At 40.1% G+C, this 25327-nt stretch overlaps 1 long non-coding RNA gene and 1 other non-coding gene across 2 annotated transcripts in view; one reads left to right on the forward strand and one right to left on the reverse strand.

Annotated features, from left to right (window-relative positions):
* The window catches only part of LOC142449886 (uncharacterized), a 49680-nt gene that overhangs the window by 20902 nt on the left and 3451 nt on the right, over positions 1–25327 (reverse strand). The window lies entirely within an intron of this gene.
* On the forward strand, positions 3985–4128 carry LOC142452256 (small nucleolar RNA SNORA48). The gene has a single exon (XR_012785279.1). It is a non-coding gene; the product is annotated as a small nucleolar RNA SNORA48 (small nucleolar RNA).

Below are 25327 nucleotides of genomic sequence, written 5' to 3' on the forward strand. Positions count from 1 at the left end.
AAAAGATTTTATGCAAAAATCACAATTTTCACATAAATAGAATGTGTTAGATATACAGTTTTTCAAATAAACAACAAACAATATTTTCAAAAATAATTTTATTTGGGTCTCCTACAGCTCTTATCAGAATCAATACATGAATCCATTGTGTCAAGCACATTTGTACATATGTTTCTTTCATCCTTTCTAAAACATTTTCTATCTACTTGAGCCCTTGGTATCAGTGCATTCCCCCCTGCCACACCCTTCCACCCTCATGAACCCTTGATAATTTATAAATTTTCCCAATGTTTTGCACTGACCAATATCTCCCTTCACCCACTTATCTGTTGTCCATCCCCCTTGGAGGGAGTTCTATGCAGATCATTGTGATCAGTTCCCCTTTTGCCCACTTACCCTCCTGGTAACGCTACTCTCACTATTGGTCCTGAGGGGTTTATCTGTTCTGGATTCCCTGTGTTTCCAACTCTTATCTCTACCAGTGTACATGCTCTGGGCTCTGGTCTAGTCCAATTTGTTAGGTAGAATTGGGGTTATGATAGTGGGCGTAAGTGGTGGGTGGGAGGAAGCATTAAAGAACTAGAAGAAAGTTGAATATTTCATTGGTGCTATACTGCACCCTGACTGGCTTTTCTCCCCTTTGTGACCCTTCTGTAAGGGGATGTCCAATTGTCTACAGATGGGCTCTTCACACTCCTTCTCATTCACCTTGATATTATTTTTTTTCTGGGTCTTTGATGCCTGATACCTAATCCAATCGACACCTCATGATCACATAGGCTGGTGTACTTCTTCCATGTGGGCTTTGTTGTTTCTCAGCTAGATGGCCGCTTGTTTGTCTTCAAGCCTTTAAGACCCCAGACGCTATATTTTTGATAACCGGGCACCATCAGCTTTCTTTACCACATTTGCTTATGCACCCATTTTGTCGTCAGCGATAGGGCGCATCACAGAATGCCAGGTTATTAGAACAAAGTATTCCTGCATAGAAGAGTACTTGAGTAGAGGCCCAACATCTATCTGCTACCGTAATTCTTAACATATAAATATATGTACAAAAATCTATTTCCCTATAATAATAGAGAAATCTATTTACATATGTTCATACATGTATTTAGACGTCTATAAATGTCCTTTGCCTCCTAGTTCTTTCCTCTATTTCCTTTTACTTTTCTCTTGTACCACTATCATATTTGGCCTTTATCTTACTTTCAGTAATTCTTCTGGGCTACGTTTCCCTTGATCAAGCCCCACCAGGCATCTTATACACTCCTTGCCATTGGTTTTAGATAACTTGTTGTTCCCTTTTCCCTAGGTTGGTTGACAACCCCCTTCCTTTCCCTCACCTCCCCCTCTCCCATCTCCCCCTGGAACAGTTGGTCTCATTTTTTTCTCCTCTGGATTGTTTATCCCACCTATCTTATCTAGATAGACATACAAAGACAATAATAAGCACGAAAACAAGACTGAGCAAAACAAAACAAACAAAAAACCCCAACAATAATAAAAACCAATGACAAAAAAGAAAAACCTATAAATAGTTCCAGGTCCATTTGTTGACATTTAGGAGTGTTTTTTTGTTGAACCTGATGGTGCCAGACCCTGGCCCCAAAGTCTATTTTGGTATTCCCTGGGGACTTTATTGCTTTGCTCTACTTGCTGCTCGGTGGAACCCCCTTAATGTTTCACCCCGGCGTGATGGGGTCAGATCAGATACAATTCCCACACTGTGTCTCTAGTGTTGTCCCCCATAGAACTATGGTTCAGTGTGGGATGTCGTGTCTCCTGCTGGGGCTATCCCTAAGATGAAAAATTAGAAAAGGGATATATATATGTATATATACACACATATATATGTATATACATATAATTTCTTTGAGTTGTCAGATTGCTTTTGTTGGGGGGACAGAGTGGGGCTCAGGGTTGGGCATTAGAATTCCTAAACCCTTGAGTTTTATAGTTTCTTATTTGTGGGAATTTTTTTTAATTTGGCAATTTCCATATCCGAACCCAAGAAAATCTGTTCTAAAAAAATCTCAGAAAACTTTGAGATGTTACTTTACAACTGAGCCTCAGCTAGGCAAAGCACAGCTGGATTATATTATTTTGTAGCTATTTTACTTGCATTCCTTATTCTTCAAGAATAAGTGAATTCCCACCTGGTTGGGATATTATATCATCACTTATTTATGATGAGGGTAAAGTATAAAAACAGTATTACTAAAAGAATTAACCATTACAGATAAAAATATTAAAACTTAAAAAAATTAACTTAGAAATGCAATGAAGTCTCTACAAAAGAAATAATTAAAATATGATTATAGTAATAGTTACATGACTTTGTGTAAGTAGTGTTAAAGTGAAAGAAGATATAATGTAAATACCTTTTATTCAATATGCTTTAAAATCACATATCTTAAAAGTACCTGGTATCTGTTTGGTGTTCAGTAGCCTGTGTCTAGACTCCAAGATAGTCTATACATAAATTGTGACCAAAATTCCATATCTTCCTTGAATTCAGCACAACAGGCTTATGCGGCTTGAAGAAAATATAAAAAAATATTGTGTTTCCCAAATAAATATGTCTACTGAAATCATTTCTACATTTAAATTAATCTAATAAAAATCCTTTTTGTACAAAGTACCATCATTTACATAAAACGCTCATATTTACTTTAGGATTTCACCACTACAAATTACTGTTATGTAGGCAGGATGAGTAATAATATCTAAATGTTATCAATAAAATTATGGACACTCTGAGCTAGTGAGTGATGGAGTGGGAATTTACCCCAATTCCCTTCTTTTCAGGATCATGTAGCTGCCTTTAAAGCAAATGACAGTAGAAGTTATGAAAATTTATTTTAGCTTAGTTAAGGATCATGCCAATATCTTATTTTTTCTTAAATATTTTTGTGGATGAAACAATTTAAGAGAACCAGCCATTTCATTTGAAAGGAAGTTTCTAACTTGAATTTATTGACACATCTTATGTTAACTAAGTCAACCTTCTGGTTCAGAGTTTTCTATTGAAGTCCTTCACAGGCATGAGGTGCCTCTTGGAAGCTGCCCCCAAAAAAGATGTCTTGGAAAAGCCTATGGGGGGAACAAATAGAATTCTCCTCCAGCCTCTGTCACTAGAAGTAGCCCATCAGACTAAAATCAATGGGCCTACGCCTTGTGTTCAAGTGAAAGTACACTTTGCCAGGATTGTCTACTAACAGACCAGACTGAAGTATTCCCAGTATAGAAGAATTTGTGAACTTATGACAAGATTCTGGATTTCAGAGAATAATTCAATAAAATTGAGACAGCCTGGAATCCAGAGCACCTCTGAAGGGTGGGGACCACGGTCGTGCCTTGGGTGGGACAGAATAAATGTTCACATGGCCAGCTGTTTGTGTGTCAGTAGATAAGCCTGTCTGTGTGCGTCACAATAATTACCCAGTGGTTTCTCTGCCACGGCTATCATTCTTCTGAAATCTTTAGTCCCTTCCCTTTCAGCTCTAGAACTGGGAATTCTTTGCCTCTTTGGTTGGTCCTTATATATTCAATCATTCTATCTTGGTGTCCTTTGTATATGAATGAATTCTTTATTTATTGAGAAGATAGAGGATTTATAAATAGCATGGAATCAATTCCAACTTATAGAAAATACTTGCATATCAGTGTAGACTGCATAGGGTTTTCAATATCTGATTTTCAGAAGTAGGCCACCAAAGCTTTCTTCTTAGGCAAATAACTGGACTCCATCAATCCTCTCCATTACCAGCTGAACACTTGTTTGAACTACTAGAGTATTCTACCATTTCATAGCCTTTAATGAAATGTTTTTTTTCAACGAAATACTTTGGGTATACTATAGGTTTCCTCTTTCCACCCATCCACTGCTTTTAAGTCAATTCCAATTCCTATTGACCCTACAATCCATAAACGAGAGTGAAAATACAACTTAGGGTTTTTCAGATTGTAAATCTTTGTGGGATCCCCTGGCTATGGGCAAAGAGACACCTGATTGGTGGTGGTTCTCTTATATCAGTCAGGGGCAGAGCAGACTGGCAGCCCTTTGTTCATCCTAGCTTGATGCCTAGATCATGGCCAGAGCTGTTTCATGCCTAGGGCACATTAAATTGTGGGAGAAAAAAGAAAAAAAATCTTTGTGGGATCAGACTGCTTCATCCTTCTTCCTAAGAGTGATTGGTGAGTTTGAATAGCCAACTTTCCACTTAGTAGCCCAATGCTTAACCCACTGAGCCACCAGCGATCCTTTATGATTCTGCTTAGACCTTAACAAATGTAATGTAACAATAATAGTTAATAAATATCACTATATAACTGGATTTTTGTTATTGAATTAAAATGGCTTTTATAAATGCTTCTACTAACCCCCTAAAACTGCTATGCCCATTAACTTTATTTAAAAACAAATATTTTGGCACTTTGAGAAGCTGAACGACTTCCTAAAGGTCATGCAACTTCTATGGATGAGCTAAAATTCAATCTCAGATGTTCTGGCTTCTGAGCCAAACTTCTAATTATTGTATGAAACTACATTAAGTATAATAACACCCTTAAGCAAATATCAAAGGAATCTTCATATAAAGTATGTTAGAAAAAATGTGCTGAGAACATCCAACCAAGACTGACTTTCCAAATCATTTTTCCAAAGGGTAAATTTTCCACATTCCATCTATCATGGCATAAGAAGATACAGCATGTATTCATACTGGTTTTTGCATTAGCTACATGGAAGCAGTGCCTATATAAATCTACTGACACCAGGAGCAAATGATACAACATCTGTCACGATTTTTCCTCACAGACAATAAGAGCTGTGCAGACTAAGCCCTAGAGGCTGGCTGCTCTCATCCAGCATTTTGATGTCCTGAGAAATAACTCTTCATCTATAAAAGTTAGCAAAAGCAACAAATAAAATGTGACTATCAATGGTCAGTTAGAATGTGTTAGTATTTACCTTGGCCAGGAAATCATAGTATGAATATTAAGTGTCTTTGTATACATTGTTTTAAATAAATGAAAGTGTTGTCTTAGCCTTGTTTACTGTAATACCAAAATATATTACTGTTGGAAGATGTATGGATACTTTTGTGATGAGGTCAACGGAACTAAAAAGAAAAAATGACTACAAATTTGAATATGTATTATAAATCCCAAACAGTCTGATCATGATTGGTTATGTTGAATATCAGAAACAATAAAGGAAAGGTTAGTTTTGAGAGTTAAGGACTCATTTGGTTTCCTTTTCACTACTTTTGTTCATATTATTAAGCAAAAAATGCCACACTCATAATCAGATTTGAACCCCCCAATCTGCCCTCCCCACCATAGATAAAATTGAATGAGTGTATGAAAGGCTAAAAATATGAGCAACAGCCTCCCACCAATTAAAATTGTTAAGCTGATTGATCTAGCAATTACCTTATATTGTGTGCTTAAAATTTCGAGCACTTTTGACAGCCCCTGACTCCAATCTCAGGTAGTATGAGGGAAGGAACGCCTCCAACAAGGACTCGGCATCAACTTGGAAAGGTCGTTGCAATTGCAAACACCATGGCCCGGGTCAAGTGCACCTTAGTCTTAGTCTGAGTGTCCTCCTTACTTTGCACACTTTATGTGGGTCATGTGCAACAGATCTACCCCATGCAATGTGTCATCTGATGTCTGGCTGCTGCTTCCATGAGCATTGAGTGTGGATCCAGCAAGATGAAATCCTTGACAACTTTACTGTCAGTTTATCATGATGTTACCTACTGATCGAACTGTGATTAATTTGGTCTTATTTACACTGAGCTCAACTGCATACTGAATCCTGTTCACTTTCAGCAAGCAAGGCTGTGTCATCTGCATATAATCCTTCCTCCAAGGTAGATGCCACATTCTTTCTCATACAACCCAGCTTCTCTGATTATTTGCTCACGACTTGGAAATATATTTGATGACATGAGAGATGAATTCCTCAGTTCAGACAGCTTCCAACTGGGAGAGCTCACTACTGCTTTTTGACCATGCTCCTTATTTTGGTGATGCATATATTCTCTGCTGCCTTTGGCCTCCCCACCATTGGCCTCACTACTGCTAACTAATGCAACCCATTGTTAGCAAAGCAGCCCAAGTGGTTACTAATCCTTTTTTGCCAAGACACCCAGCTCTGCTGCTGGATTCCTCTTCCAGGGCTCTGCTCAGCAGGCTCCTCAAGCCATCTTGTGTTGTTGGTGTTAGTTCTCTACATATGTTACTGCCTTTCGTGTTATGGCTCTGTCTTCTTTGTCTAGAAGGTCCTCAACTCAGAAATCCTGGATCCAAAAGATGCATTTCCCCTGCAAATTCTTCTTGGTAGCAGTGATTCGTCTCCTTCAACTTCTGTGGAATTGGTCCTTAGATTCAATTTTAAAACAGGCCCTTCCAGCTGCCTAGGAAATGACCATTTGCCATATAAGGTCATTTCATCTTTATTGGGTAGTTACATGCATCTTATTTGCATATCAAACTGAGCAATGCTGGCAAGCTGTGTAACATAGACCAGTTACTGGACAGACGCTCACCCAACCAATTTTTTTGGCAGAATAAAAAACATAAGGCCAGAAAGGTTGTGCACAAAAGAATCCCATTGCCCTGTGGGGCCTAAAAATAAAAACAAAAACTCTTAAAAAGAAAAAAAATCCCGGTCATAATATAAGGGCCCTTTAAGGAGGAAGAGGTAGATAAAAGAGTCATTCCCCACGAAACCCCTCTCACATTACAGGCCTCACCAAAGCAAAGCTGGTCCAGCCACCATGTTAAGGCTGAGTTAATTAAATATTTGACCAAATATGGCAGGCTTCCTTTTAAAGTGATAAGTTTGTGTGGCCAGCAAGTGATGTTATAAATATCCATATGGCCCTTGGCAGAAAAAACGCTTCCCCACCCTGTTCTAGATGCTATAAAGGCAAAACATCATCATCATCTCCCACAGAGTCTCCACTAAAGAATATAGTTCTTGTACCACTTTAATTTTAGGAGGTTATTGGGTTTTGGTGAGTCAGCTCTGATTTATAAGAGACACTTGTCTCATCCTGGGCCATCTTCACAAAAATTTCTATTTAAAGCCCATTGCTATTGGGCTCATTGAGGCTCTGCCTCTCCCTTCCAGCCCCACCCCCAACCTCTACTTACTAAGTGGAGCAAAATGAGAGCTCAATTGTACTTATGACTTTTAGGAATATATTTTTCTTTTAAGGAGCAATGGAAAAAAAATACAGTCTGCAAAGACAATATTCCCTCCCCAACATCACATTCTTTCCCACTTTCCATGGACAAAGTTTGCAACTAAGTATAAGATCAGTGGGCTGGCTTTGACAGTAAAATAGCAGGAATTCCAAAAGTGGAGAATGAGTATTAGAACAGATACCTTAAAGCATCTGGTGTACTCCCGCTGATTAGTTTGAAGGTGCAATGTCGGAGGCGTTAAAGAGGGAGGCCTATAAAACATAAACCGTCCTATCTCAGTGGCAGGCTCGCTTCAAGAAAGACTGCGTAAAATGTTAAAGAAAAGGCATTTCTGCAGCATTTTTTCATGAACACATTGTGCTTTGTAGGCAATTTTAACCACACTGTCATTCTGTGGCTCTGTCTGTAAAAACTGGTTACAAAAATACAGATTATTCCAAAGCAAAACAACTCCCAAACAATGTATCATGCCCTATGTCTGTTTTAACTCTGCCTTTTAATCTAATTCAAAACCAATACATTTTGTGGGGCGAAAAATTGAACACTAAGACTAACTTGTTCTATTTTAGAAACCAGTTGAAATGACTCTTACTAGTTTAGCCTAATGGTCTTTTGGGTACAGATTTGAGGACATAAGTTGTCTTTATTTGGGACACATCATCAGAAAAGAACAATTGCTTTAAAAAAAAGACTTCATGTTTGGTATAGTAGAAAGAAAAAATGTGGCAAACCTTCACTGGGATGGACTGACACACAATGCACTCAAACATACCAATGACCATGAACTTGTCTGGGTTGGACAATGGTTGGCCAACAGAGCTGTTCTACAGAAGCACTCACCGACTTGGAGTCAACTCAGTGGACATGAACAATAGAAAGATGTCTATTTTACTGGTAGAAATCAAATATTATTTGGTTTCACCTAGGGAGAGCACTAGATTATGCCAATGAGATGACTTACGGATGAGCCTCACACTTCATGGGGGAAAGTATTGTCAAACAACAAAATCTGCTGCCACTGACTTCATTCCAACTCCCAGTGTGCCTACAGCACAAGGCAAAGCTGCCCCAGTGAGTTTCCAAGACTGTAACTATTAGGGGAGTTGAAGACTACATCTGTCTTGCTCAGAGCTGCTAGAATTGAGAAAGAATTTTAAGGGGTTCTGCCTCTCAGACCATTTTTCTTCTCTCCAGCATGACATACAATTCTGAGAGAGTAATTTGCAAAACTGAATTTTCCTCATCTTTCCAATGTTTCTCAGAAATACAGCTTATCAAAAATATCCAGAACACACTTTTATGAAACAGGAATTCTAAAAGTGGGTGCAACATTTGGAGTAATCATTAAGGAAATGCACAATCAAAATAAATAGAAATTGAATTAATTAAAAGAGCATATCATTTTCATAAAATTAAGCTATTTCTGAAGAACTAAAATTTCAACATGGCCTCTGGATTCCAAGGCAGCCTTGCTCCAGAGTGGACATTTCATGGTCTGCTAACAGGGCTGATGCTTTTCTAGAGCTTTCCTTCTCAGTAAACAAAGCCTCTTGGAAGAAACTCTGTGATTCGCGAATTAAAAACAAAATTCCATAAAACACAGCAACCATGCTAAGAGATGTTGAAATACCCTTGTATCTGAAGAGCACTGGAGATGGCACGGATTAAGCTAGCCACAAGGTCCGACAGTTGAACTCACCTGAAGCTCTGTTGTAGGAAGTCGAGGCTTTCTGCTCATGTAGGGTTGTAGCCTAAGAAACCCAAAAGGCAGTTCTATTCTGTGGCATATACCCTGATTAGTCAGAATAGACTGAATGGCGGTGGGCATGGGTTGGATTTAGTATAGTTGAATCACTAATAATTGTCTCCAGTCAAGCCTATGTCATGGTGGCCCGTATGTAATAGGAGAACTATAACGCCACTGGGCTTTAATTTTTCAGCAGCAGATTTTTTCAGTGTAGTAGTAACCACAATGAACTCAAACATAGCAATGATTGGGAACATGACTGGGCTGGATAGTAGCTTGCCAACAAAGCTGTTCTACAGAAGCACTCATTGAATTGGAGTCAACTCAGTGGACGTTAACAATAGAAACATGCCTGTGTTAGTCCAGGTAGACTAGAGAAGCAAATCCATAGAAACACATATATATATATATAAAAGAGAGAGTTTTATATAAGGGGTAATTGTACATTAAGAAAGCATCCCAACCCAGCCCAGTCCAAGCCCATATGTCTGATTTAGTCCATATGTCCAATACCAATAAGTCCTCTTCACATGCACTGACACCGATTGCAGGATAATCACAGGCCAGTGGGTAGGAAGTCTTTTGGATCCAGTGGCATTGTAAGCATCCCTGCTGCATCTCTATGCAGCTTCTCTGGCTTCAGAGGTCTGGTTGCATCAGGGTAGGTCCATATGGCCTATCCAGCTCATAGCACTAGCAAAATTTCGTGTGTCTTGTCAACTGCAATGTCTCCCAGGGAGTGAGCAAAGAAGTGTCTTCTGCCTCCAAGGCAGGAAAAATCGGATTTCCCAGAATTCTCAGGAGAAGGCCAGGCCACACAGAAATCTCACTGGCTATGATCCAATTGACAGACTCGACTCCACCCCTTCACTCATAATCCTCTCACATTGACACCAGATTATGTAACTACCACAGTGCTGATTTTACTTATAAAAATCAGATTTTACTTTGGTTTCACCTGTCTTCAGAATTGCTTCTGATTGAACTGTTAGAACATTCATCCCTTAGGGTAGCAGCTAAGTACCTACTCATTCATACTGTGCAAGAGCAGCCTGTTGACAGGATTGGACAAAAGGCAAGAATCATGGAAATGACAAACAAATGAACAAACAGTAACATAGCAATTACATAGAAAAATGTTAGTAGTAAAATTATCATTTACTTCTGTGAAATGCTTTGTCATCAATAAAGGACATTGAAGTAGGGGATTGGTGCTTGGTTCAACATGGAGTTCAGTTATATTTTGACTCTAGCTTTAAACCCTTTTCTAAGAAATCCCCTTGCCCAAATCAACAAACTCATTGGATCAATTTTCTCTAGTTCAAGTTATAATAGTAATTTTTAAACTATTAGATGGTACTATGGAGTGCCATTTTTATTGGCCTGTAATATTTCTCATCTGATTTTGACTAAAAAAAGAAATCAATATACTATGCTCCCCAGTATTCTGTCCTAATATGGAATTCTGTTACTGAAGCAATACTACTCTTCTGGGTTCTGCCATCTTAGTAGAAACTTTGCTTGAAGAATCCCATTTAAACAAGAAAATGTCCTAATTGATCATGTAAAAAATTGGACATATATTTCTGACAGGGAAAAGAAAGCAGGGAGATAGATACGAGATACAATCTAATGAACTGAGATAATGAGGCACAGAGTCCTCACTTATAATGTTAATGAAATCTCATAATCATGCATCTATCAACAGATTCTGCTTTAGATTCACGAATGGGAAAAGAATCATGCCTTACAGAATTAATTTCTAAAGAGGTAAAATTAACTGCCTGGTGGAGGTGTTTAATGGTTACTGCTATTTATATTATTCCTAGAAATTCCCATAAAACAAATTAATTATTTTCTGTGTGATAATGGTCTATATTTTAGGGCAATAATAAATTTTGTATTCTAACCTTCATCCACGCTATACCTATAGGAATTGTGTGTCCATATATCACACACAAACACAAAAGAAGTTCAAGTAATATTTTCAGTTAGATTTAGGGTATGATTCAATGCAAATGACAATATGGGATAGTGTATGTATAGAAAACACTTAAAGTACCTATCTTTATGGCTTTATAATCCCTTGTTCCAAACAAATATTATGAGAAAATGAACTTCTTTTAAAGAACAACAAAAAAATTACTTAAATGGGAAAATTAAAATTGGTAAGGGATTTGGAAATTTTGTATTAAGAATTTCAAAAGACATATCTATATAATTTTATGTTCACAATGTATTTGATTTTGTTAGGTGCTATCTAGTGAGTTCTCACTCTTATCAACCCTATAGATGTACAATAGAACTAAACATTGCCCCGTCCTGCTTAATCGGCACATTGTTCCTGTGCTTCAGCCCGTGGGGGCAGCCACTGTGTCACTTCATCTCTTTGAGGATCTTCCTCATTCTTTTGTTGCCCTTCTGCTTTACCAAGCGTGAGGTCTTCTCCAGGGATTGGCCTCTCCTGACAACATGTCCAAAGCATGTAAAAGCAAGCCTGGCCATCAAAATGTATTATTGCCCTTATGATTGCCACTGTTGTTTACCTCTCCCAACACGGTTTTTGTTTTGGTTTTCGTCCTTTTGGCTGCCCATGGCACTCTCAATGTTCTCTGCACGCACCACAGTTCAAACGCTTCAATAGCCAACTTTCACGTGTATGGTAGTTACATAATTTTGTGTCAACTTGAAGTGTGGATGTGCTTGTCAATCAGGACACAGCCCATGGCACCTCATGATAGGTGGGACCTTCTCACAGGGAGGATCTGGGAACCACCCCACTCGCTCTCCTGCTGGCAAGCTACTTGGAGACCTGCTGAAGACCTGCAAGAGCCCTGGAGATGTGTCCACTGCCATTGGATCCACGGGACATTTCATCCACTGGTCTGTGATGTTCCTGCATTCTGCATGATTGCATACCTCTTCATGAGGCTGAGGAGGGGATTATGGACTCGAGTTGGACCTGTGGACTTGATCTGGACTGGGCTGGGATGTTTTCCTGATATATAACTGCTTCTTCATACAAAGCTCCTTCTAACAGCTAGATGAGTGTCACTGGATTTGTTTTCTAGTCATCTTAGTCTAACACAACATACTTATAAGGTGATTGAAAATATCATGATTTTGATCAGATTCACCTTAGTCCTCAAAGGAGCATCATGCTTGGTCTTTGAGGCAGTAGATTTTTATTTTAGCACATATCTCAGGTTGCTAATAAGCCTTCCTCCAATCCTGATGCCACATCCTTTATCATACAATCTAGCTTATTTGATTACTTGCTCTGCATATAGATTGAATAAATATAGTGAAAGGATAAAGCACTGGTGCCCAACGTGCCTGATTGGAAGCCACCACTATTCCCATGTTCTGTTTGCACCACTGCCCCCTTCAGCCATGCACAGGTGTCACATGTGCACAGTGAAGTGTTATGGAACTCCCACTCCCCTCACGGCTATCCATAGTGGGTTATGATCTACACAGTCGTGGTCCATACAGTCAAATACCTTAGCATCGTCAATAAAATCGAAGTAAGTATCTTTCTAGTCGTCTCTGCTTTGAATCAAGGTCCATCTGCTGTCAGCAATGATAGCCCTATTTCCGCGTCTTCTGAATCTAATCTGAACCTCAGGCAGCTCCCTGTCAATGTTGCTCTGCAACTCTTGTCTGATGATCCTTAACAAATTTTACTTTCAGTACTGTCAACGATCTTTTTCTTTGAGCAATTGTTGGGTGACCTTCCTTTGCCATGGGTAAAACTGTAGATCTCTTCCATTCACTGAGTGAAGACCGAGCAGCTGTCTTCCCTATTTCTTGGCATAAGTGATTGTTTCCAGAGCTTGCTGAAACATTTTAATATGCCATTAATTCCTGCAGCCTTGTTTTTGAGTAATTTTTCGATAGAGCTTAAACACTGTGCCTCCAATACCTTCCATCCTTGCTCGCATGGGGCCTCCTGAAAGGGTGCAGCGACAGTGAGCCCTTTTGACCCAGTTCTTCTGGGTATTCTTTCCATCTCCTTGGACAGTTCCTACATTTTGCTCAGGGAATCTTTCAATATTGCAACTTGAGGCTTAAATTCTTCCTTTAAAAAAAGACATGCGTAGGCGGGGAGCAGGGCACTAACTCATTGAGGGGAGGGTTTTGTTTATATCTCTTGAGATAGTTAACGTTTATTGTGCCACCTTGGCCGATAAACACATGTGGGGTCTATTGAAGCGTGTAGAAGTTAATGGCTCAGTGAGCCTCAGCATTCTAGTTCTCGGGTCTCTTGCTTCCTGGTGGTTGGAACAGAGAGCAGCTGCCTTAGCCAGTTCCACGCCTTAGCTGTCAAGGCTCACTTCTTGCAAGACATCCCCGAGGAGAAGCCATATGGACCTACCCTGATGTAGCCCTGGGTGCTGGAGAAGCCTCATGGAGACTCCTGCCAGCACTGAGATGCTTACACTGCCACTGGATTCAAAGACTTACTCCCCACTGGCCTGTGAACCACCTGTATTCAGCATCAATGCGTGTGTTTTTGTGAGTTTGAGGAGGACTATGTAAATCTGTGTCAGACATATGGGCTAAGTCCTAAGGGCTTCGATCGGACTGAGTTGGAATGCTTTCTGAATGTAAACTTATCTTATGTATAAAACTCTCTCATATACATATGAGTTTCTGTGGATTTCTCTAGCTTACCCAGACTAAAACATCTCCACAGGGGAGGGACAGAGAAACCAGACTTCAAGCCAATGAGCCAAGATGTAAATACAACATTCTGGCATGTACCAGGGAACTAATAGAGAGGTCTGCTGACCTGGCACCAATCCAAATTATGTGGATACTCCCACAAACCCTTCAGAAGCAAGCACTTCAGAGGAGAGCACTGGGGCTACAGCTTGGGAGAGGGATGCATCTGATTAGAGCACATGGGAGAAATGAAAAGGGATGGAGAAGGAGGGGGAAGACATCCTGGCCCCCCAAACCCCAAGGATAATAATTCTGATCAGAGCAGATAATGCACAGAGAGGACCAAAGAGCCAGCCCCACCACTGGACACGATGTTCTTCACTAAACATAGCGCTGTGAGGGACAATACTGGAGACACAATGTGGGAATTGTGCACAATATAATCTGACCCCATCATGCTGGGGCAAAACACTAAGGGCATGCAACAATGCAGCAAGGGGAACAAAGTGATGAAGTCCCCAGGGAATACCAAAAATAGACTTTGGAGACAGAGTGTGGCACCCCATCAGACTTAATGGGAAAGCACTCGTAAAGGCCAACAAACAGACCTTGAACTATTTAAAGGGCTTTCCATTATTTGTCAAATGCTTTACTTTGTTGTGTTTTTGTTGTTATTGTTTTGTTGTTTTATTTGACTGTGCTGGGGTTTTGTGTTGACTAATGTATCTGCATGTCGACCTAGATAAGCTAGGTGGGATAAATAACTTGGAGATGAAAAGAACAGGACCGACATCTTTTTACCAAGCAGGAGCCAGGAGTGGAGCAAGTCCTCTAGACCCAAGATTCCTTAAAAAAAAGAAAGGACCCAAGATTCCTTACAAAAAGAAGAGAGAGAACAGGACCAATGGTTCTGGGAAGATATGGGAGAAGCGGAGGTGGGAGGAAGGGAGGAGGGGGTACCAACCTAGGGACAAGGGAACAACAAGTGAACTAAAATCAATGGTGAGAAAAGTGTAGGATAGTTATACTTTTAAGTGGGGCTTAATCAAAGGCAATGTAGCAGTCAGGAATTACTACACCTGGATGAAGGCTGAACATGATTGTGGGACAAGAGGAAAGTAAAAGGAAATAGAGGAAAGAACCAGCAGGCAAACGACATTTAGAAAGGTCTAAATACAGGCATGTACATATATAAATATCAATCTATCTATCTAAAATGAGAAGGGAGTAACTATGTATGTTCTCATATCTATGTGTTAAGAATTAAGGTTGCAGATGAACATTCAGCCTCAACTCAAGTACTCTCTCAACACAAGAGCACTTTGTTCTAATAATCTAGCATTCTCTGATGCTCACCTTCCCAACAAAATCGCTGAACACAAAATGGGTGCATAAGCAAATGTGAAGAAAACTGATGTACCTGGCTATCAAAAGACATAGCATCTGGCTCGAAGGTAAACAAGAGGCTGTCTAGCTGAGAAGCAACAAAGCCCACATGGAAGAAGCACACCAGCCTGTGTGATCATGAGGTGCCGATGGGATCATATATCAGGCATCAAAGACCCAGAACAAAATCATACCCAAGTTGAAGGAGGAGGGGATTGAGTGGAGATGCAAAGCCCATCTGTAGACAATTGGACATCCCCCTACAGAGGGATCACAGGGAGGAAATAGTACTGATGCGGCACACAACTTTCCTCTAGTTCTTTGGTGCTTCCTTCCCTCCACTAGCATGACCTCTATTCTGTCTTACAAATCAGGTTAGACCAGAACATGAACACTGCTACAGATGAGAGCCCACAACACAGGGAATCTAGGTTAGCTAACCTCCACAGGGCCAATGGTGAGAGTAGAGTTACTAGTAGGATTAGGAGAGGGTGGGGGAGAAATGGGGAATTGATTACAAAGATTGACCTATAACCCTCTCTCAGGGGATGAACAATGGAAAGGTGGGTGAGGGGTGATGGAGGACAATGTGAAATCTGAAAATAATAATCTATAATTTATCAAGTATTTGTGAGGGAAGATTGGCATGGGAGGGAGGGGGAAGGAATGGGGAGCTGATATCAGCGGCTCAAGTGGGAAGAGACTGCTTTGAAAATGATGATAGTGGCATAAATACTTGACATAATGGATTGAAGTATGGATTGTGATTAGAGATGTAAGAAACCCAATAAAACTATTTAATAATAATAAAAAATATATTTCCTTAGTTCATTCAGTTTAAAATATGTTGAGCATGCTCCTCCTTTTGGGTCTTCTACCTCTAGGTCTTCACACATTCCATTATAATGTTTTGCTTTGTCTTCTTGATTGCCCTTTGAAATTTTCTTTCTTTTCAGCTCTTTGACTTCACCATTTTTTTCCAATTATTTTACCTACTGCATGATTAAGAGCAAGTTGCAGAGTCTCTTCTGACATTCACTTTGACCTTACTTTCTTGCTTGTCTTTTTAATTACCTTTGTTTTCTTCTTGAATGTTGGTCTTAATGTCTTCCCACAGCTCATCAGGCGTTCTGCCCTTTAGTGTTTCATGGATCAAATCTGCTCTTGAGATGCTCTGGAATACAGACGGGCTCTCGTGGACTTGTTTTAATTTTTTTCAATTTCAACTTGAACTTACATATGAGCAATTGGTGGTCTGTTCCACGGCTAATGCCTGGCCTTATTTTAGCTGAAGATATTGAGCCTCCCCATTAGGTCTTCCCACAGATGTAGTCTATTTGATTTCTGTGTATTCCAGAGATGCCCATGTATACAGTTGCCATTTGTTTTGTTGAAAAAGCTCATTGCTATGCACAAGTCATTGGTTTTATAAAATTCTATCATGCAATCTCCAGTTTCTTTTCTATTACCAAATTCACATTTTCCAATTCCTATTTCTTCCTCTTTGTTTCCAACTTTTGCATTCCAGTTGCCCGTAATTATCAATACAGCTGAACATAGATGCAATAACATAGATAAATATCAGGAGTAGCATCCTGAATAACCAGTGCTACACAAAATCTAATATACCCTCAAAATTCTGAAATAGCCAAAGCTATATGTTGTAAAAGTCTGGGGAAATTGCCTGAGGACAGGGTGAAAAACAGCCAGGAAGAATCAGAGGATCATTTTTCTCCTTCTTACTGGCTCATAGGGACCCTGGAGGAAAGAGTCCCATGGGTTTCCAAAACTCAAGGGAGTAGAAAGGTAAACACTGTACGAGATCATTGCACACTCAATAGAATGGCTCTACAGCAGTTGGAACTCTCATCTTCCCCTTGATGGCTACAGGGGTAACTTTTTTTTCAGGCTCCCTGAATATAGACTAACATGAGTGCATATATATATATATATATATATAATAAATCTGATTAAAAATAAAAATACAGCTAGATTTCAAATTCAGTGCAACACAACTTCATCTTTTAACCTTAATTTGAATTCATACAATTCTTATTGTTCCACTCAGTTGATTTTTAACTTCTGGCAACCTTACATATATAAAAAGAATTTCTGATCCTGTGGCATATTTATGACACTGGGGTACTTGATAACAGTCTAATTTTTAATCATAGTTTGTCTTTAAATCCATGGAAACCTGAAAACATGGTTGTTTCTTCTTCTAGGCATCATGTGAAATGAATTTGATTCAAGAATGATAAGTCATTTCTTTTGTAACTCTTTGTTTTTTGCTCGGGCTTGAAATACAAAACTTTATATTATAAGACTCTTAGCTTGTTTTGGAACTAGAACACTATGATTATTTCTCATGCTGCACTAATTTATTCAGTATTCAGTGCCACAATAGATTTTTTCTTTATTGGGGGCACATACAACTTTTATCACAATCCATACATACATCTATTGTGTCAAGCACATTTGTGCATCTGTTGCCATCATCATTCTCAAAACATTTGCTTTCTACTTGAGCCCTTAATACCAGCTCCTCATTTGTCCCTCTCCTTCCCCCTCCCCCTCTCTCATGAACCCTTCATAATTCATTAATTATTATTATTTTTTGTCATATCTTACACTGTCTGATGTCTCCTTTCATCCACTTTTCTGTTGTCCATCCCCCAGGGAGGAGGTTATATGTAGATCCTTATAATCAGTTCCCCCTTTCTACCCCACCCTAACTCCACCCTCCAGGTATCGACACTCTTATCACTGGTCCTGAAGGGATCATCTGTTCTGGATTCCCTGTGTTTCCAGTTCCTATCTGTACCAGTGTATATCCTCTGGTCTAGCCAGATTTGTAAGGTAGAATTGGGATCATGATAGTGGGGGGAGGAAACATTTAAGAACTAGAGGAAAGTTGTATGTTTCATCATTGCCAGTATAAATTTATGTCTAACCTACAGCTCCTGGGACTTGACTTAGGACCCTATTTGACCTGGCTTTCTGGCTGACAACGTCTTGTGAGTAGGCAGCCAGTCACCTGCCGATTTAGGTTCATCACTCCCTATGACCATATACTGGTCAGGAAAGACCTCCAGAGCAGTGCTTGACCCACAGTATGGGAATTTGGAATCCTTCACAATGGATGAACCATTTCTCTAGGTTTTGAGTACTGTGAGACTTTACAGTGAGTTCCAGAGCCTAATGAGAGGTGAGGAAAGTACTGAGTGTAGGAAGAGCAGCTAATGACAGAGATGGATGATGGAGTAGTAGAGCAATTTGGACATGTTGAGCATTGGGTGCATTTTTGACCTCTACCTCATAGGATCCAGTGCTATGCTGCTCCTCTAAAAGAAATTATTCATTCCATTTATATTGTTGTGACTGGAAATCATTTGTAACACTCAAAGTATCCTCACAAGTTCTGAGCAATAGGGACATTTGTCATATGACCCCTATGGACTAAAGAGAATTCAGATGAGAGCTTCCTAAGATAAGTATTTACCCAGCATACATTATGGATGGTGATGTGTGTGTGGGGGAGGCGGGGAGGTTTGCTAGGGACCATATAGTCAGTCCTAACTAATAATAACCCCATGGAAAACAAAACAAAACACTGCTCTGATCTGTGCCACTCATACTTGTAGCTGTGTGTGAGTCCATTGATGAAATGTCTATTCCTGGTCTTGCTATTTTCCAATGGCTAATGCCCTGCTTTACCAATCATGACAGCCATCATCCTTCTCCAGGGACTAGTCTCTCCTGACAACATGGCCAAACTGTGCAAAATGAGGAGTGAAGAAATGGTGCTGTGTGAGCTGCATCTGACTTCCTCCATCTTCAGGAGGGAGGAGAAGCCAATGAACTCTAAACAACCCAAGGTTGATTGCCACAAGTCAGAGGTCAGACATGCCTCCACATTCCATCATTTTTTGCTTTATTCTGATACTAACCATTCACCCAGGACATTCTGAATTCTCATTCTTCTCTCCCCCCACCTTTTTTGCATTGGACACACCAAACTCACAGACAATACTCACTACATGTCTTATTAGGGAAATGAAAAGATAAAAAAATGTTAAGGATGCCAGACATTTTTCCACAGTATCTCTTCTCAGCCATGCTGGCAGGCATCTATCTCTTGTCCATCACTTATGAGTCACGTGATCACTGGTCTTCTGCCTCTGTGGACTAGGAATCCTCAAGGTCTGAGTGCCACTTCTCTGGGTTAACTAATGTTCTTCCTGTAGTTTCTATGCCCCTGCCACATCAGCCAGGGGTTTAACACACACCCTTCTGATAGCTCTTCTTTCTCTATAGTAATGGAGTTTCTGGTCCAGCTTCTGAAACGGCACGCTATTATACCCAATGCAATGGCAGAACAAGCCAATCCCCAGGTTAGTGCCCGTCACACCTTACTTTCACGCTCCCGCTTGTTCAATGGGTGGGAGTTACAAAGGACAAGGATAGACAACAATATTAGGCAATTTCACCTCATGACAAAGATACACTATTCCCCCTTGTTAGGATCATTTTCATTGTACTTCTTCCAAGACATGTGTGTTGTTCCTCTGACAGCTAATGAAATCTTCAGTATTCTTCACCAACACTATAATTCAAATAACTGATTTTTCTTGGGTTTCTGAATTCACTCTTCAGCTTCCACATGATTACAAGGCAATTAAAAATGCCACAAGATTTCCACAAGTCAAAGTCAACTGCATGGCTTTAAAAAAAATATTAATGGGGTTCCGTGTGAACAGGAAATTTAACATTACAACTTAAAAATACATTTATTCCATGACAACTGTTATTTTTAAAATAAAGAATGCCAAGAATTTTCAAGTTCCACCTTTGACAGCATCACAGCAGTCTCTCATGCTCAGGTATCAAGATTTCAGTCCAAGAAACCAAGAAAGGAGCCATGATGGCTCTGTTCTGGGGAAGAAAAAACACCTCTGCTGATCAGGTCCCATAACATCCCTAGCCTATGGGAAAGTCCAGGAGGCATTTGTGCTCTGTGCTCGGCTGTCTCCATGACTCGGAATCTCCTCAGTGGCAAAAGAGTCTAAGGGGCGCTCCTTGAAGTCACACACTGCTTGCTGGTCAGTTTGTAGCCTTTCAGAGTCTCTCTCTACCTCATTCTCTCCTCATTCAGTGCTGTTAAGAAACTAGCTCATTGGAAGCCCTCAAACACTGCAGGATTTGTAATGGCATCATGAAATACTTGCTCATGTAACATGGGCGCCTCCACATTTTTATTGCCAGCTGGCAGCAGTCAATGTTTGCAACTACACGGATTTGAAAACAACAATAAACAATGTTTGCAGTATTTCCTGTAATCTCTCAGCGGCTTTCCTCACGTGGGTTTGCTTGCCCTAGACAGGCACATCATGTTCTTATCATGCACAAGTTCACAAATCACCCAGTTAGAGAGTTGTTTTCACAGCACACATCTCTACAGTTGTTGGCCTGTGGAAGAAATTGTGATTTCTGTTTCTAGTTGGACTTTGTATTGTCGGTGACCATGAGTAATGCTGGAGACGTTACTAAACCTGGCCTGCAGGAATAAAGACATTTCATAAGAAGCCAATCTTTTGATGAAGAACGTTCCAGAGATTTAACCTGAAACACCAAATGTGATTATACCTCAATTTTCATTTATCCCCATAAGCTCATGATTATAACTAAGTACACGTACTAGTGATTTAATATTATTCTAGAAAGACTGGGCCTATTTGTTATTCCTAAATGGCAACGTTTCCTCAGGTTCTAGAAGTAGATTTATTCAAGACATTGAATGGCTTCTTAAAATTAAAAAAGCTTATACTTTTCAAAATTAATGTGTATCTTCATAAAACATCCTTCTCATGAATTATTAAAGACATGAATCTTGTTAAATATTAAGAAAGCAAATTGCAAGGGATAAATTATGGTCATTAAAACGAAAACGAGTGAAATAGTCCCCAAGGGGTTATAACTATCTTTAGTTTCTAACCTAACTCCTTATCTTACCATGCCGTTGTAAAGACACAGGAGTACAACTTTTCCTTCATTTGCTTACTAAAATTCTGGACGGCTGTATTCTGCAAGGCTGCATGTACTTTTCCTAGGAGACTGGGTAAATTGAAAGGAGAGCATTTACAGACCAAACAGATGCCATGAAATGAATACACACTACACATTCCTGGCCGTAATTTAGGGTTCCAAAGTCAACAGGGCCTAGCTTTCAGCTAGTAAATGAATAAAATATCATAAGGGAGGAAAACATTTCTTAAAATCCTCAGCCCATTTTAAATTATTTTTTATCGGAAAAAGCTTAGGTTGTGGATCCTGAGTTCTGCACCTTTTCCCAAAATGGACCATTTTATCCTCCCGTGACATTGTTGTTGTTGTTAGGTGCCGTCAAGCCCATTCCAACTCATGGATCCCTGCTGCACAACAGACACCACGTCGCCTGCCCCCGCCTCCCCCTACGCCAACCCCCTCCCCGGCCAGTGTTGTTCTGGTTGAGCCCATTGTTGTAGCCCCTGAGTCAAGCCTTCTCCTTGGGGATCAGTCTCTTTCTCTGACCCTCTACTTTCCGGAGCATGATGCCCTTCCCAGGGACTGCTCTCTCCTGACATGTCCAAGGTACATGAGATGAAGTGTTGCTGTCCTCGCTTCTAAGGAGAATTTTGGTTGGGTTTCTTCCAAGAGACCTATGTTTGTTCTGGCCGTACATGGTACTAATGGTGCTTTCAGTGTGAAGTAAGTACCATCCTTAATGAGAAACTGCTGAGTTTGCCAACCAGACACTGTGCACACTTAACCAAAGGACAAAAATTAAACCCGCATCATCAGGCTTCCGGGTCTGCGTGCAAAGCTGTGGAAGAAAAACGAACTTTGTGAATAGACACTACAAACCCAAGGTTGTCTTACTTCCAACAATTTGGATATTGCCCATCACCTTATTCAATCACAACTTTCAGTTTCCTCAGACTTTCATCTTCACGGAGAACATACTTCCTTGTTTGAAAGGAAGTATCATATGGCCCGAGGTGTCTGTTTAGTGGGGTTTATAGCACCATGTCCTATTCCCAGCAGGTCTAGTCAACTGATAGGCAAACTACCAAAAGCTCTGGCCACAGACGTGATCTTCCAAGTGGTGCCTGGTTCTCATCTTCCTCTTTGGTCGTTTTCACTCACTTCCAAAATACAGGGCTTCCAAGCTGGTCTTATCTGTAAAATGTCAACATTCCCACTGTCACTCCCTGTGAAGCCTTTCCTCCCACGCTGAGAATTTGGCCAATTGAAAAGATTCCATATTAAACCTTCCAGACTTCTTTCATTTCTTAATTCAGTTTGCATGCTTTTCCCCCAAGAATTCTTCACTCTAGATTCACGATCAAGACTAAACCTTATTTTGATAGCTTATATATTGAACTCATGTCAAGTGGTAAATTCTTAGGTATTTCGCATGCATCAGGAACACAAGTTCATCTCCTAATTGACATACATTGCACTTTTCTATTTATAGAATGACCTCCTTAGAGGTGAAGACACAAGCACGCAGGCTCTGCAACAGCTAGGCCTTTCCTTATGGTTGCTCAGGCGACAGAGGTCGCTGAAAGAGAGGTTAAGAGGAGTGTTTTGGGTATATGACGGCTTCCCTTCCTGGCCTTGTGAATTTTAAAGTTTTTCTCAAATACTTCTCTGCTGAGTTTCTGCCTCAAAAAAAATTCGTGATTATGAGAGCACCCAATTGTTTTGTGAGCCTTCGTTGAGATGATGACTGCAAAGTACACACCTCCGGCCGGAGCACAGAATCAGTGCTCTGCAGACTTATTAATATATCCCGCCAGTTTCTCAGGCAGCAGTCCTGTTTTTGCCTTGTTTATTTTGTTACAAAAAAATGAATACACTGAGACTAAGCAATTACCTACATCTTATTTCTTTGACTTTGGTTTTACTGCCTTCATTCCATATCTGCCACCTTTACTACCTTGTTAGACAGGACTTACGAAAACAAAGTGGTATCCAGTTCTCTTTCATCGCGGAGCTTCAATAGCAGCTAGCTCCTAGCACAGTGATTGGCACTTAATACATATTCACTGAAATGTCCAATGAACGAATTAGTAAGAATTTTGAGGGGAAATTTCAAACTTTTCCACAGCCAGAGTCTCTGTCTTCTTTCTAGCTTGTCTCCCTTCAGTTCGTTTCACAAGCAGGTAATAATATTTGCGTGATGACATCATGTGACACAACTTGACCCTTGTTAGATAGATGAGGATCAGTAAAAACCATGACTGTAAAATCACTGAAACCTCTGTTGGACAGAAATATCAGCACGGGAAGCCGATGATTTCTCAACACTCCCTCCATGCCGTTCCGTGCACTTATGGATGGACAGGCAGCGTTTCACCCCGCTTCCCTTCCCTGGAGAATCCTTCACGAGAGCTCTTCATTCCTCCATCTACACCATGGCAAAATGACAGTTTGGGCATCTTCAAGGGACTTAAATCGCATTCCTCATAAAAGTGACTGCAGTTTGGCAACAGAAAAGAACTCAGAAGAAGAAAAGATAGGACTGAAGGCTCGTGGGATAACGGTTTCCCTGGAACTCACTGTTGCGGGACCAGGACAGTGAGCAGGTGCACGGTTGTGAGGGCAAAACACAATTCTGTGCAACATTTTGGGATTTTTTTTACTTCAATGTCATTTTATATTTTCTTAAGCCCTCTTCATAATAATCCCCATGATTAACCCATGTCTTTCAGGAACATCTATCAAGATTACCCCCTTTGGAATCTAAAAAGAAGTTGCCATAACCTATGAATTGACCTTTCTGCCTTATATTGAATTGGCCAAGCAGATACCCTCAGAGTCTCTTGATTGGACCTTTTATTTTAAAATAAACAAGGTACCCTAACCACATTACAGGAAGTTTGGTGGCAAAATGGGCTACGCATGGAGCTGATAACCGCAGCTCCCTGTTCAAACCTATCCATTTCTCTCGAGGAGAAAGGCGAGAAATGTCTGCTCTCATAAACACATTCATTTAACGGTTGCCTCGGTTTTCCATGGCAGATTTTATTAGTGCCGTTCCCTGAGGCTAGAGAAGCCTTTGGTCTCCCTTTGCCCCTGCACATTCTTGCACCCTTCAGCGCTCAGCTCGCATTTTCTTGTTCCCATAAACAGTCATCGAACCACTCGTGTATACACTGATCTCTACCCAGGGCTCCTCTGACTTGCTAAAACATTATTTTTTTTCTACGTCACACTTTACTTTGGTCAGGAATTATATAACACACCATGCATTGATGTTTCTGGAGTGTCTAGTTTTAAAGCATTATTTTCAAAGTCGAAATGAATCTACCAAAATGTATCTGCACACATACAAGGTGAATAAAATAGTATTGCTCTGTGTGTGTGTGTGTGTGTGTGTGATGGTTGCAGTGGAATCAATTACAGAGACCCTGACACTTTACCACAGTACTGCCGTGCGATCAATATTGCTATTAAAATCTAACTTCCAATAATCGCTGAGTTGGGACTCACTTGTGAGAGCACTGATAGTTTTGGTATTATATGGCTTTGCGTCTTTCTAGCTGTGACAAATAGCCCCCAAATGAGATCCCATTGGGTGATGGATGACAAGATCTTTGTAGCTGTCAGGGACAGAAAGTCACCAATTGACTTAAACTAGAAGTTGGCAAACTACCATTTGTTGGTCACATTCAGTCTGGCAATACTTTTAATTTTAAAAAAGTAATTGAAACAGTGCAGAGTTGAGTAATAGTCATAGGAACCTTCAGAGCCTAAAATACTTAGTTTCAGCTTTTTATGGGGGGGGAGTGAAAGTTAAATTATTAAAAAATATTTCATCTTTGTAACAGGAATCTTAGCATGTTAGCAGTTGGTCCCTTCTGATAGATAACATGTTCACAATCCACGAGAAGAAAAGCTTGGACTTGTTTCTAGAGGGAATATTCTGGCTGTACTTCAGTGTGACGTTTTTTTTTCAATTGCTAAATAGGAAGCCAGGGTCTATTTAACAAATCAAAATATCATCTCACTTTTCCTCCACAGACCAACTTTTCTCTTAGGTCTGTGTCACCTCATTATCACATGTTAGTTGAAGAAGTTCCAGACATCATATTGAGTTATACAAAAATATCCAGAGGAGGAAAAAAGAACCAGTGTTAGATTACTCAGTAAGCAAGGTGAACCTGGGCTTACTTGTGTTTATGTACTGATCTGCAGTGAGCAAATTCACATTTTCTTCACCACATCAAAGACTTTGTTTCTAGGAATGACTGT

This window comes from Tenrec ecaudatus, chromosome 6 (genome assembly GCF_050624435.1).
Source record: "Tenrec ecaudatus isolate mTenEca1 chromosome 6, mTenEca1.hap1, whole genome shotgun sequence".
In the NCBI taxonomy this organism is placed as follows: domain Eukaryota; kingdom Metazoa; phylum Chordata; class Mammalia; order Afrosoricida; family Tenrecidae; genus Tenrec; species Tenrec ecaudatus.